Source organism: Ambystoma mexicanum, chromosome 10 (genome assembly GCF_040938575.1).
Source record: "Ambystoma mexicanum isolate Mex_15411 chromosome 10, UKY_AmexF1_1, whole genome shotgun sequence".
Classification (NCBI taxonomy): domain Eukaryota; kingdom Metazoa; phylum Chordata; class Amphibia; order Caudata; family Ambystomatidae; genus Ambystoma; species Ambystoma mexicanum.
Window position 1 is genome coordinate 1535613647 of NC_090932.1, and position 13402 is coordinate 1535627048.

Consider the following 13402-nt stretch of genomic DNA (forward strand, 5'->3'; position numbering starts at 1 on the left):
CGAGACAACTGAGGCGCTTAATGCACCTGCTGCATGGTCACGGTTCCATAGACTTCGCTGCGCCGCTTGGAGTTTACGAATGCGCTAGCTTCTGGAAGTAAACCCCTTTGTTGAGGGTAGGCCACGAGAGAACAAAGAATAGAAGGGATGGGTTCCGAAAAACACACCCCTCTTGCTAGGTCTTCTCCAGTGGAGTAAAAGCGTCATTGTCTCCTTTTCAAACAAATCGGTTCAGCCTCCGTAGAGACTGTCAAAAATTACCAATTCCAGCTATATTTCAAGCTGTCATGGCGGGGTATTGGGTAAAGTTTTCAATAAGCAATAATCGCGTCTCGGTTAAACCTCATGAGCTACGATACTGCCACTGCGCAAAGCTAAAGCACCTGACCCAGAGGCCCGTGCGCCCCGGGAATGGATTCCCATTTAACTTGCACTGATCCCAGCAAGCTCCATCCTGAGCATCCTTTGTCAAACTCATAAAACCGCCTGGATTCCAGTGCCGAGATTTGTTGAGGTGAACACCTGTATCATCTTGCGCTCACCAAACTGACAGCAAATATAGTAGCAAGGTATGCATAGGATTCTGGGAGTAAACATGCAAATGAGCAGGCTGCTACCTGTGCGCTCTTTCCCTTAGCATGATCGGTGGCCTGTTGGCAAGTGACCCCGCCCTCCTGAGAGATTATTGGGCAGGCCGCTGCCAAGGCAACATGGGAGAGGCTTGAGAATGCAAAGAGCCATTGGAGGATTGCACAGGAGCGAGGACAGCATCGAGAAATGGGCTCCTTTGGGGACAGGTGAAGTGATGCTCCACCAGGACGACCAGCTGTTTCTGCAGTGCAGCCAGGACATTGACAAGAATTGAATCAATTTGTCTCTGAGCGTTCCAACTGTTGACCAAACCATTACAATTTCGATACATTTCCATGCCATCACATACCTACCTGTTTGTGATAATTGCACTTGTCCTTGAAAATAGACCCGATTTTGCAGGGGACTCTGGGAAAAGTGAAAAGGTCTTATGTAATTCACGTCTTGTACCCTGTCTCATAGGGCGGCCCCTGCAATTCTACTTCCACTCCACTGCCAAAAATGAAGCGGCCTTGCCCTGTTCAGGCTTTTTGCTGTAGCCCCTGGGCCTTTGCAGAGCCATCTGCTTAGTGTGGCTCTGCCACTGAGGTCAGAAGAGAACATTTAGCCTGAGAAACGGCTGTCTATATGTGCAGCTTGGAGAAGACACTGTTGCCATGGGAAATACATGCCTGTTTGCTGTGCAAATGAAGTGCAGACACAGACAGAAGAGACCACTTGACTGGTAGGAATTGAAGAACCTGACCAAGAGTGAGGAATTAGACCATCCGCACGGGGAGTGTGCGCTCCGCCTGGGCTGGTTTGATACTTTTAAAAAAGAAATGGAATGTTGGTAGGTAAACCTCCTGGAAATGTGTGGGGCTATTCCGCACACATTTCCCAATGGACACTGCACAACAAACACATAGTCAAGTGCACTCTGGGGGACACAGTCTACCGGTGCGGTCCTCCTGTCACATTTAGCTGCAATGTGACAGCCATGGGTACATCAAAGCATCTCTGAAGGGGGAAGGCAACGCCTTCCTCCGGCCCTGGTCAGCCTACTTAAAATAGCAAAGGCTCCATCGATATGCCCTGCCTATTGTTAGGTTCTCTCTGATGGCAGCGCATACTGATGAGAGTTAAGTGAAGCAGGCCTGCCAAGAGGCCTGTTCACAGAACTAACACAGGGCAGGAAACCCCAACACCTTTTTCATATGCAATGTGTCAGCTTGAAGCTAGCTCCCACCCCTCTGTATGAAGGCCATTGAATGTCATGTGTGGAACAACTGTTTACAGTAGGCAACCGCTGCAGGGCCACCCCCTTTCAGAGGGAAGATATATGTGATTTGATGCAGACAGTCTGTTCTCGAGCTCAATTAACCAGAGAGCCACTTTGATCCACAGGAGACAGGAAGATGGGTGCGGCTTAGTAGTACATGTTGTCACCCCTTACCTTTCCTGTTGTCAAGCACTCTGGTCATGACCTTACGCATGACAGAAGATTGGTGGTGGGGACCCAGGATTGGGTCTTTAAGGTAGGCTTAGCATGCTCCAATCACTGGGGCCCATTTGGCTTTAAAAGAGGGCTGAGCCCCTCACTAAGCAGATCATCCGACGACTTCAAAAGGAGTACGAAGAAGGACTCATTCGGACCCTCGGTGATGGTACAGTCTGCCTCACGGCTTCCGCCAGTGAAGGAAGTCCAGGATTTCCAAGAGGGAAGCAAAATACCTCCCAAAACATCTCCCAGGGAACAGAGGGAGATACCCGACTCAGAGGATCCATCAAGCAGCACCAGAACCGGTACCCAGCCAGCACACAGCGTGCCCTGATAGGTTAAGCCAGCAAGCTTCCTAGGTGGGAAGTGCCAGAGAGTCTCTGAACAAAGGACAAGGCCGTTGCCGGCAAACACTCTTCTCAGCTTTGGGTCGGCCGCCTTAAACGTCGACCCAAGCATTGAGAAGAAGCTCGGAGGAGTGCCACAACAAGCATCAACCAGCGTCCATCTTTTAAGGACTTTTTCGAAGCAGTCGAGCTCTCAAACTGCGACCGGCTGCACCACTGTGGCTGTTCTCACGCTGCAGTCACTAAAGCCGTCTGAGAACCCTCGACCAGCGTTCCAGATCCACCAACCAGCACACAGACAACGATTCTTCACCCCGAGCCGCCGGGTAGGGCAGCCTGCAGCCGTCCGCCCAGCCTCGCTTACCAAACTGCCTGCCAACTGATATCCGCATCTGTCGTCCCTCTTGAACTCTGTCGCCGGAGCTACAAAGCATGCTGGAAGCCACTCGATGCTGTCGAGTACCAAGATCATCTCAAACACCAGTTACATTGTGGTTCTGTCCCCCTGGTCCTTCTCCGAAGGCCCTTAGTGACATTTACGACCTCTTGCTCCCTTGCTGCTGCAACCAAATAACCTTGAACAGTTCAGACTGATTGCTTTACCGACTGCACTCCTGTCAGTATCCAGAGTGCATCCCTCTCCTTTGTGAAACTGTCTGTCCTCTGTTTTCCTTTATAGGGTGGGTTGTATTTTGTAGTGTGTTAGAACTGTCTGTTGTATTAATACTAAAGTAGATATTTGTATACAACCTTGACTGGACAGTCCCTTTTATCAGTGGGTCACAATTGTTTTTTCGCTCTGTTGCAACTAACCAGCCTGACGTACCGTCCACTGTTCGGACCCCTTCCGGTGTACTAGAGGTGTGGGACTGATTGATGGTCTAGAAAGCGATATTCCTCCCTGGACCACTAGTGCCCCGGAAGTTGATTCGTCACACCAAGAGAGGTCGGGTTGTTGACTCCACGTGAATATGTGTCTATAGAATGCATGGGGACAGAAATGCCCTTTTGCCTCTCTTGGGAAGACTGAGATGGTGAGCGAAGGCCAAAGGTAAAGCGACCCCTCTGCTGCGGTTGGCTTCAGTGGCAGCCAGACCTCCCTGAGTAACCATCCAACAATCTGATGACTTTCGCAAGAGCAGATGTGGCAAAGAGGGTCGAAGGCAGACAGGTCACTGTCTGCTAGGTTCTGAAAGCTCATGGTTTTCATGTCGTGAGATCAGGAAGGCAGCGAGACAACTGAGGCGCTTAATGCACCTGCTGCATGGTCACGGTTCCATAGACTTCGCTGCGCCGCTTGGAGTTTACGAATGCGCTAGCTTCTGGAAGTAAACCCCTTTGTTGAGGGTAGGCCACGAGAGAACAAAGAATAGAAGGGATGGGTTCCGAAATACACACCCCTCTTGCTAGGTCTTCTCCAGTGGAGTAAAAGCGTCATTGTCTCCTTTTCAAACAAATCGGTTCAGCCTCCGTAGAGACTGTCAAAAATTACCAATTCCAGCTCTATTTCAAGCTGTCATGGCGGGGTATTGGGTAAAGTTTTCAATAAGCAATAATCGCGCCTCGGTTAAACCTCATGAGCTACGATACTGCCACTGCGCAAAGCTAAAGCACCTGACCCAGAGGCCCGTGCGCCCCGGGAATGGATTCCCATTTAACTTGCACTGATCCCAGCAAGCTCCATCCTGAGCATCCTTTGTCAAACTCATAAAACCGCCTGGATTCCAGTGCCGAGATTTGTTGAGGTGAACACCTGTATCATCTTGCGCTCACCAAACTGACAGCAAATATAGTAGCAAGGTATGCATAGGATTCTGGGAGTAAACATGCAAATGAGCAGGCTGCTACCTGTGCGCTCTTTCCCTTAGCATGATCGGTGGCCTGTTGGCAAGTGACCCCGCCCTCCTGAGAGATTATTGGGCAGGCCGCTGCCAAGGCAACATGGGAGAGGCTTGAGAATGCAAAGAGCCATTGGAGGATTGCACAGGAGCGAGGACAGCATCGAGAAATGGGCTCCTTTGGGGACAGGTGAAGTGATGCTCCACCAGGACGACCAGCTGTTTCTGCAGTGCAGCCAGGACATTGACAAGAAGTGAATCAATTTGTCTCTGAGCGTTCCAACTGTTGACCAAACCATTACAATTTCGATACATTTCCATGCCATCACATACCTACCTGTTTGTGATAATTGCACTTGTCCTTGAAAATAGACCCGATTTTGCAGGGGACTCTGGGAAAAGTGAAAAGGTCCTATGTAATTCACGTCTTGTACCCTGTCTCATAGGGCGGACCCTGCAATTCTACTTCCACTCCACTGCCAAAAATGAAGCGGCCTTGCCCTGTTCAGGCTTTTTGCTGTAGCCCCTGGGCCTTTGCAGAGCCATCTGCTTAGTGTGGCTCTGCCACTGAGGTCAGAAGAGAACATTTAGCCTGAGAAACGGCTGTCTGTGTGTGCAGCTTGGAGAAGACACTGTTGCCATGGGAAAGACACGCCTGTTTGCTGTGCAAATGAAGTGCAGACACAGACAGAAGAGACCACTTGACTGGTAGGAATTGAAGAACCTGACCAAGAGTGAGGAATTAGACCATCCGCACGGGGAGTGTGCGCTCCGCCTGGGCTGGTTTGATACTTTTAAAAAAGAAATGGAATGTTGGTAGGTAAACCTCCTGGAAATGTGTGGGGCTATTCCGCACACATTTCCCAATGGACACTGCACAACAAACACATAGTCAAGTGCACTCTGGGGGACACAGTCTACCGGTGCGGTCCTCCTGTCACATTTAGCTGCAATGTGACAGCCATGGGTACATCAAAGCATCTCTGAAGGGGGAAGGCAACGCCTTCCTCCGGCCCTGGTCAGCCTACTTAAAATAGCAAAGGCTCCATCGATATGCCCTGCCTATTGTTAGGTTCTATCTGATGGCAGCGCATACTGATGAGAGTTAAGTGAAGCAGGCCTGCCAAGAGGCCTGTTCACAGAACTAACACAGGGCAGGAAACCCCAACACCTTTTTCATATGCAATGTGTCAGCTTGAAGCTAGCTCCCACCCCTCTGTATGAAGGCCATTGAATGTCATGTGTGGAACAACTGTTTACAGTAGGCAACCGCTGCAGGGCCACCCCCTTTCAGAGGGAAGATATATGTGATTTGATGCAGACAGTCTGTTCTCGAGCTCAATTAACCAGAGAGCCACTTTGATCCACAGGAGACAGGAAGATGGGTGCGGCTTAGTAGTACATGTTGTCACCCCTTACCTTTCCTGTTGCAAAGCACTCTGGTCATGACCTTACGCATGACAGAAGATTGGTGGTGGGGACCCAGGATTGGGTCTTTAAGGTAGGCTTAGCATGCTCCAATCACTGGGGCCCATTTGGCTTTAAAAGAGGGCTGAGCCCCTCACTGAGCAGATCATCCGACGACTTCAAAAGGAGTACGAAGAAGGACTCATTCGGACCCTCGGTGATGGTACAGTCTGCCTCACGGCTTCCGCCAGTGAAGGAAGTCCAGGATTTCCAAGAGGGAAGCAAAATACCTCCCAAAACATCTCCCAGGGAACAGAGGGAGATACCCGACTCAGAGGATCCATCAAGCAGCACCAGAACCGGTACCCAGCCAGCACACAGCGTGCCCTGCTAGGTTAAGCCAGCAAGCTTCCTAGGTGGGAAGTGCCAGAGAGTCTCTGAACAAAGGACAAGGCCGTTGCCGGCAAACACTCTTCTCAGCTTTGGGTCGGCCGCCTTAAACGTCGACCCAAGCATTGAGAAGAAGCTCGGAGGAGTGCCACAACAAGCATCAACCAGCGTCCATCTTTTAAGGACTTTTTCGAAGCAGTCGAGCTCTCAAACTGCGACCGGCTGCACCACTGTGGCTGTTCTCACGCTGCAGTCACTAAAGCCGTCTGAGAACCCTCGACCAGCGTTCCAGATCCACCAACCAGCACACAGACAACGATTCTTCACCCCGAGCCGCCGGGTAGGGCAGCCTGCAGCCGTCCGCCCAGCCTCGCTTACCAAACTGCCTGCCAACTGATATCCGCATCTGTCGTCCCTCTTGAACTCTGTCGCCGGAGCTACAAAGCATGCTGGAAGCCACTCGATGCTGTCGAGTACCAAGATCATCTCAAACACCAGTTACATTGTGGTTCTGTCCCCCTGGTCCTTCTCCGAAGGCCCTTAGTGACATTTACGACCTCTTGCTCCCTTGCTGCTGCAACCAAATAACCTTGAACAGTTCAGACTGATTGCTTTACCGACTGCACTCCTGTCAGTATCCAGAGTGCATCCCTCTCCTTTGTGAAACTGTCTGTCCCCTGTTTTCCTTTATAGGGTGGGTTGTATTTTGTAGTGTGTTAGAACTGTCTGTTGTATTAATACTAAAGTAGATATTTGTATACAACCTTGACTGGACAGTCCCTTTTATCAGTGGGTCACAATTGTTTTTTCGCTCTATTGCAACTAACCAGCCTGACGTTGCGTCCACTGTTCGGACCCCTTCCGGTGTACTAGAGGTGTGGGACTGATTGATGGTCTAGAAAGCGATATTCCTCCCTGGACCACTAGTGCCCCGGAAGTTGATTCGTCACACCAAGAGAGGTCGGGTTGTTGACTCCACGTGAATATGTGTCTATAGAATGCATGGGGACAGAAATGCCCTTTTGCCTCTCTTGGGAAGACTGAGATGGTGAGCGAAGGCCAAAGGTAAAGCGACCCCTCTGCTGCGGTTGGCTTCAGTGGCAGCCAGACCTCCCTGAGTAACCATCCAACAATCTGATGACTTTCGCAAGAGCAGATGTGGCAAAGAGGATCGAAGGCAGACAGGTCACTGTCTGCTAGGTTCTGAAAGCTCATGGTTTTCATGTCGTGAGATCAGGAAGGCAGCGAGACAACTGAGGCGCTTAATGCACCTGCTGCATGGTCACGGTTCCATAGACTTCGCTGCGCCGCTTGGAGTTTACGAATGCGCTAGCTTCTGGAAGTAAACCCCTTTGTTGAGGGTAGGCCACGAGAGAACAAAGAATAGAAGGGATGGGTTCCGAAAAACACACCCCTCTTGCTAGGTCTTCTCCAGTGGAGTAAAAGCGTCATTGTCTCCTTTTCAAACAAATCGGTTCAGCCTCCGTAGAGACTGTCAAAAATTACCAATTCCAGCTATATTTCAAGCTGTCATGGCGGGGTATTGGGTAAAGTTTTCAATAAGCAATAATCGCGCCTTGGTTAAACCTCATGAGCTACGATACTGCCACTGCGCAAAGCTAAAGCACCTGACCCAGAGGCCCGTGCGCCCCGGGAATGGATTCCCATTTAACTTGCACTGATCCCAGCAAGCTCCATCCTGAGCATCCTTTGTCAAACTCATAAAACCGCCTGGATTCCAGTGCCGAGATTTGTTGAGGTGAACACCTGTATCATCTTGCGCTCACCAAACTGACAGCAAATATAGTAGCAAGGTATGCATAGGATTCTGGGAGTAAACATGCAAATGAGCAGGCTGCTACCTGTGCGCTCTTTCCCTTAGCATGATCGGTGGCCTGTTGGCAAGTGACCCCGCCCTCCTGAGAGATTATTGGGCAGGCCGCTGCCAAGGCAACATGGGAGAGGCTTGAGAATGCAAAGAGCCATTGGAGGATTGCACAGGAGCGAGGACAGCATCGAGAAATGGGCTCCTTTGGGGACAGGTGAAGTGATGCTCCACCACGACGACCAGCTGTTTCTGCAGTGCAGCCAGGACATTGACAAGAAGTGAATCAATTTGTCTCTGAGCGTTCCAACTGTTGACCAAACCATTACAATTTCGATACATTTCCATGCCATCACATACCTACCTGTTTGTGATAATTGCACTTGTCCTTGAAAATAGACCCGATTTTGCAGGGGACTCTGGGAAAAGTGAAAAGGTCCTATGTAATTCACGTCTTGTACCCTGTCTCATAGGGCGGACCCTGCAATTCTACTTCCACTCCACTGCCAAAAATGAAGCGGCCTTGCCCTGTTCAGGCTTTTTGCTGTAGCCCCTGGGCCTTTGCAGAGCCATCTGCTTAGTGTGGCTCTGCCACTGAGGTCAGAAGAGAACATTTAGCCTGAGAAACGGCTGTCTGTGTGTGCAGCTTGGAGAAGACACTGTTGCCATGGGAAAGACATGCCTGTTTGCTGTGCAAATGAAGTGCAGACACAGACAGAAGAGACCACTTGACTGGTAGGAATTGAAGAACCTGACCAAGAGTGAGGAATTAGACCATCCGCACGGGGAGTGTGCGCTCCGCCTGGGCTGGTTTGATACTTTTAAAAAAGAAATGGAATGTTGGTAGGTAAACCTCCTGGAAATGTGTGGGGCTATTCCGCACACATTTCCCAATGGACACTGCACAACAAACACATAGTCAAGTGCACTCTGGGGGACACAGTCTACCGGTGCGGTCCTCCTGTCACATTTAGCTGCAATGTGACAGCCATGGGTACATCAAAGCATCTCTGAAGGGGGAAGGCAACGCCTTCCTCCGGCCCTGGTCAGCCTACTTAAAATAGCAAAGGCTCCATCGATATGCCCTGCCTATTGTTAGGTTCTCTCTGATGGCAGCGCATACTGATGAGAGTTAAGTGAAGCAGGCCTGCCAAGAGGCCTGTTCACAGAACTAACACAGGGCAGGAAACCCCAACACCTTTTTCATATGCAATGTGTCAGCTTGAAGCTAGCTCCCACCCCTCTGTATGAAGGCCATTGAATGTCATGTGTGGAACAACTGTTTACAGTAGGCAACCGCTGCAGGGCCACCCCCTTTCAGAGGGAAGATATATGTGATTTGATGCAGACAGTCTGTTCTCGAGCTCAATTAACCAGAGAGCCACTTTGATCCACAGGAGACAGGAAGATGGGTGCGGCTTAGTAGTACATGTTGTCACCCCTTACCTTTCCTGTTGCAAAGCACTCTGGTCATGACCTTACGCATGACAGAAGATTGGTGGTGGGGACCCAGGATTGGGTCTTTAAGGTAGGCTTAGCATGCTCCAATCACTGGGGCCCATTTGGCTTTAAAAGAGGGCTGAGCCCCTCACTGAGCAGATCATCCGACGACTTCAAAAGGAGTACGAAGAAGGACTCATTCGGACCCTCGGTGATGGTACAGTCTGCCTCACGGCTTCCGCCAGTGAAGGAAGTCCAGGATTTCCAAGAGGGAAGCAAAATACCTCCCAAAACATCTCCCAGGGAACAGAGGGAGATACCCGACTCAGAGGATCCATCAAGCAGCACCAGAACCGGTACCCAGCCAGCACACAGCGTGCCCTGCTAGGTTAAGCCAGCAAGCTTCCTAGGTGGGAAGTGCCAGAGAGTCTCTGAACAAAGGACAAGGCCGTTGCCGGCAAACACTCTTCTCAGCTTTGGGTCGGCCGCCTTAAACGTCGACCCAAGCATTGAGAAGAAGCTCGGAGGAGTGCCACAACAAGCATCAACCAGCGTCCATCTTTTAAGGACTTTTTCGAAGCAGTCGAGCTCTCAAACTGCGACCGGCTGCACCACTGTGGCTGTTCTCACGCTGCAGTCACTAAAGCCGTCTGAGAACCCTCGACCAGCGTTCCAGATCCACCAACCAGCACACAGACAACGATTCTTCACCCCGAGCCGCCGGGTAGGGCAGCCTGCAGCCGTCCGCCCAGCCTCGCTTACCAAACTGCCTGCCAACTGATATCCGCATCTGTCGTCCCTCTTGAACTCTGTCGCCGGAGCTACAAAGCATGCTGGAAGCCACTCGATGCTGTCGAGTACCAAGATCATCTCAAACACCAGTTACATTGTGGTTCTGTCCCCCTGGTCCTTCTCCGAAGGCCCTTAGTGACATTTACGACCTCTTGCTCCCTTGCTGCTGCAACCAAATAACCTTGAACAGTTCAGACTGATTGCTTTACCGACTGCACTCCTGTCAGTATCCAGAGTGCATCCCTCTCCTTTGTGAAACTGTCTGTCCCCTGTTTTCCTTTATAGGGTGGGTTGTATTTTGTAGTGTGTTAGAACTGTCTGTTGTATTAATACTAAAGTAGATATTTGTATACAACCTTGACTGGACAGTCCCTTTTATCAGTGGGTCACAATTGTTTTTTCGCTCTATTGCAACTAACCAGCCTGACGTTGCGTCCACTGTTCGGACCCCTTCCGGTGTACTAGAGGTGTGGGACTGATTGATGGTCTAGAAAGCGATATTCCTCCCTGGACCACTAGTGCCCCGGAAGTTGATTCGTCACACCAAGAGAGGTCGGGTTGTTGACTCCACGTGAATATGTGTCTATAGAATGCATGGGGACAGAAATGCCCTTTTGCCTCTCTTGGGAAGACTGAGATGGTGAGCGAAGGCCAAAGGTAAAGCGACCCCTCTGCTGCGGTTGGCTTCAGTGGCAGCCAGACCTCCCTGAGTAACCATCCAACAATCTGATGACTTTCGCAAGAGCAGATGTGGCAAAGAGGATCGAAGGCAGACAGGTCACTGTCTGCTAGGTTCTGAAAGCTCATGGTTTTCATGTCGTGAGATCAGGAAGGCAGCGAGACAACTGAGGCGCTTAATGCACCTGCTGCATGGTCACGGTTCCATAGACTTCGCTGCGCCGCTTGGAGTTTACGAATGCGCTAGCTTCTGGAAGTAAACCCCTTTGTTGAGGGTAGGCCACGAGAGAACAAAGAATAGAAGGGATGGGTTCCGAAAAACACACCCCTCTTGCTAGGTCTTCTCCAGTGGAGTAAAAGCGTCATTGTCTCCTTTTCAAACAAATCGGTTCAGCCTCCGTAGAGACTGTCAAAAATTACCAATTCCAGCTATATTTCAAGCTGTCATGGCGGGGTATTGGGTAAAGTTTTCAATAAGCAATAATCGCGCCTTGGTTAAACCTCATGAGCTACGATACTGCCACTGCGCAAAGCTAAAGCACCTGACCCAGAGGCCCGTGCGCCCCGGGAATGGATTCCCATTTAACTTGCACTGATCCCAGCAAGCTCCATCCTGAGCATCCTTTGTCAAACTCATAAAACCGCCTGGATTCCAGTGCCGAGATTTGTTGAGGTGAACACCTGTATCATCTTGCGCTCACCAAACTGACAGCAAATATAGTAGCAAGGTATGCATAGGATTCTGGGAGTAAACATGCAAATGAGCAGGCTGCTACCTGTGCGCTCTTTCCCTTAGCATGATCGGTGGCCTGTTGGCAAGTGACCCCGCCCTCCTGAGAGATTATTGGGCAGGCCGCTGCCAAGGCAACATGGGAGAGGCTTGAGAATGCAAAGAGCCATTGGAGGATTGCACAGGAGCGAGGACAGCATCGAGAAATGGGCTCCTTTGGGGACAGGTGAAGTGATGCTCCACCACGACGACCAGCTGTTTCTGCAGTGCAGCCAGGACATTGACAAGAAGTGAATCAATTTGTCTCTGAGCGTTCCAACTGTTGACCAAACCATTACAATTTCGATACATTTCCATGCCATCACATACCTACCTGTTTGTGATAATTGCACTTGTCCTTGAAAATAGACCCGATTTTGCAGGGGACTCTGGGAAAAGTGAAAAGGTCCTATGTAATTCACGTCTTGTACCCTGTCTCATAGGGCGGACCCTGCAATTCTACTTCCACTCCACTGCCAAAAATGAAGCGGCCTTGCCCTGTTCAGGCTTTTTGCTGTAGCCCCTGGGCCTTTGCAGAGCCATCTGCTTAGTGTGGCTCTGCCACTGAGGTCAGAAGAGAACATTTAGCCTGAGAAACGGCTGTCTGTGTGTGCAGCTTGGAGAAGACACTGTTGCCATGGGAAAGACATGCCTGTTTGCTGTGCAAATGAAGTGCAGACACAGACAGAAGAGACCACTTGACTGGTAGGAATTGAAGAACCTGACCAAGAGTGAGGAATTAGACCATCCGCACGGGGAGTGTGCGCTCCGCCTGGGCTGGTTTGATACTTTTAAAAAAGAAATGGAATGTTGGTAGGTAAACCTCCTGGAAATGTGTGGGGCTATTCCGCACACATTTCCCAATGGACACTGCACAACAAACACATAGTCAAGTGCACTCTGGGGGACACAGTCTACCGGTGCGGTCCTCCTGTCACATTTAGCTGCAATGTGACAGCCATGGGTACATCAAAGCATCTCTGAAGGGGGAAGGCAACGCCTTCCTCCGGCCCTGGTCAGCCTACTTAAAATAGCAAAGGCTCCATCGATATGCCCTGCCTATTGTTAGGTTCTCTCTGATGGCAGCGCATACTGATGAGAGTTAAGTGAAGCAGGCCTGCCAAGAGGCCTGTTCACAGAACTAACACAGGGCAGGAAACCCCAACACCTTTTTCATATGCAATGTGTCAGCTTGAAGCTAGCTCCCACCCCTCTGTATGAAGGCCATTGAATGTCATGTGTGGAACAACTGTTTACAGTAGGCAACCGCTGCAGGGCCACCCCCTTTCAGAGGGAAGATATATGTGATTTGATGCAGACAGTCTGTTCTCGAGCTCAATTAACCAGAGAGCCACTTTGATCCACAGGAGACAGGAAGATGGGTGCGGCTTAGTAGTACATGTTGTCACCCCTTACCTTTCCTGTTGCAAAGCACTCTGGTCATGACCTTACGCATGACAGAAGATTGGTGGTGGGGACCCAGGATTGGGTCTTTAAGGTAGGCTTAGCATGCTCCAATCACTGGGGCCCATTTGGCTTTAAAAGAGGGCTGAGCCCCTCACTGAGCAGATCATCCGACGACTTCAAAAGGAGTACGAAGAAGGACTCATTCGGACCCTCGGTGATGGTACAGTCTGCCTCACGGCTTCCGCCAGTGAAGGAAGTCCAGGATTTCCAAGAGGGAAGCAAAATACCTCCCAAAACATCTCCCAGGGAACAGAGGGAGATACCCGACTCAGAGGATCCATCAAGCAGCACCAGAACCGGTACCCAGCCAGCACACAGCGTGCCCTGCTAGGTTAAGCCAGCAAGCTTCCTAGGTGGGAAGTGCCAGAGAGTCTCTGA

The 13402-nt window shown here is 50.5% G+C and overlaps 4 non-coding genes across 4 annotated transcripts; all 4 read right to left on the reverse strand.

Annotated features, from left to right (window-relative positions):
- Positions 1 to 235: 235 nt before the first annotated feature.
- Positions 236 to 376, reverse strand: LOC138496737 (U4 spliceosomal RNA). The gene has a single exon (XR_011278221.1). It is a non-coding gene; the product is annotated as a U4 spliceosomal RNA (small nuclear RNA).
- Positions 377 to 3884: 3508 nt separating this feature from the next.
- LOC138496289 (U4 spliceosomal RNA) lies at positions 3885 to 4025 on the reverse strand. Its single transcript, XR_011277815.1, has one exon. It is a non-coding gene; the product is annotated as a U4 spliceosomal RNA (small nuclear RNA).
- Positions 4026 to 7533: 3508 nt separating this feature from the next.
- On the reverse strand, positions 7534 to 7674 carry LOC138496706 (U4 spliceosomal RNA). The gene has a single exon (XR_011278193.1). It is a non-coding gene; the product is annotated as a U4 spliceosomal RNA (small nuclear RNA).
- Positions 7675 to 11182: 3508 nt separating this feature from the next.
- LOC138496707 (U4 spliceosomal RNA) lies at positions 11183 to 11323 on the reverse strand. The gene has a single exon (XR_011278194.1). It is a non-coding gene; the product is annotated as a U4 spliceosomal RNA (small nuclear RNA).
- Between the last annotated feature and the right edge of the window lie 2079 nt (positions 11324 to 13402).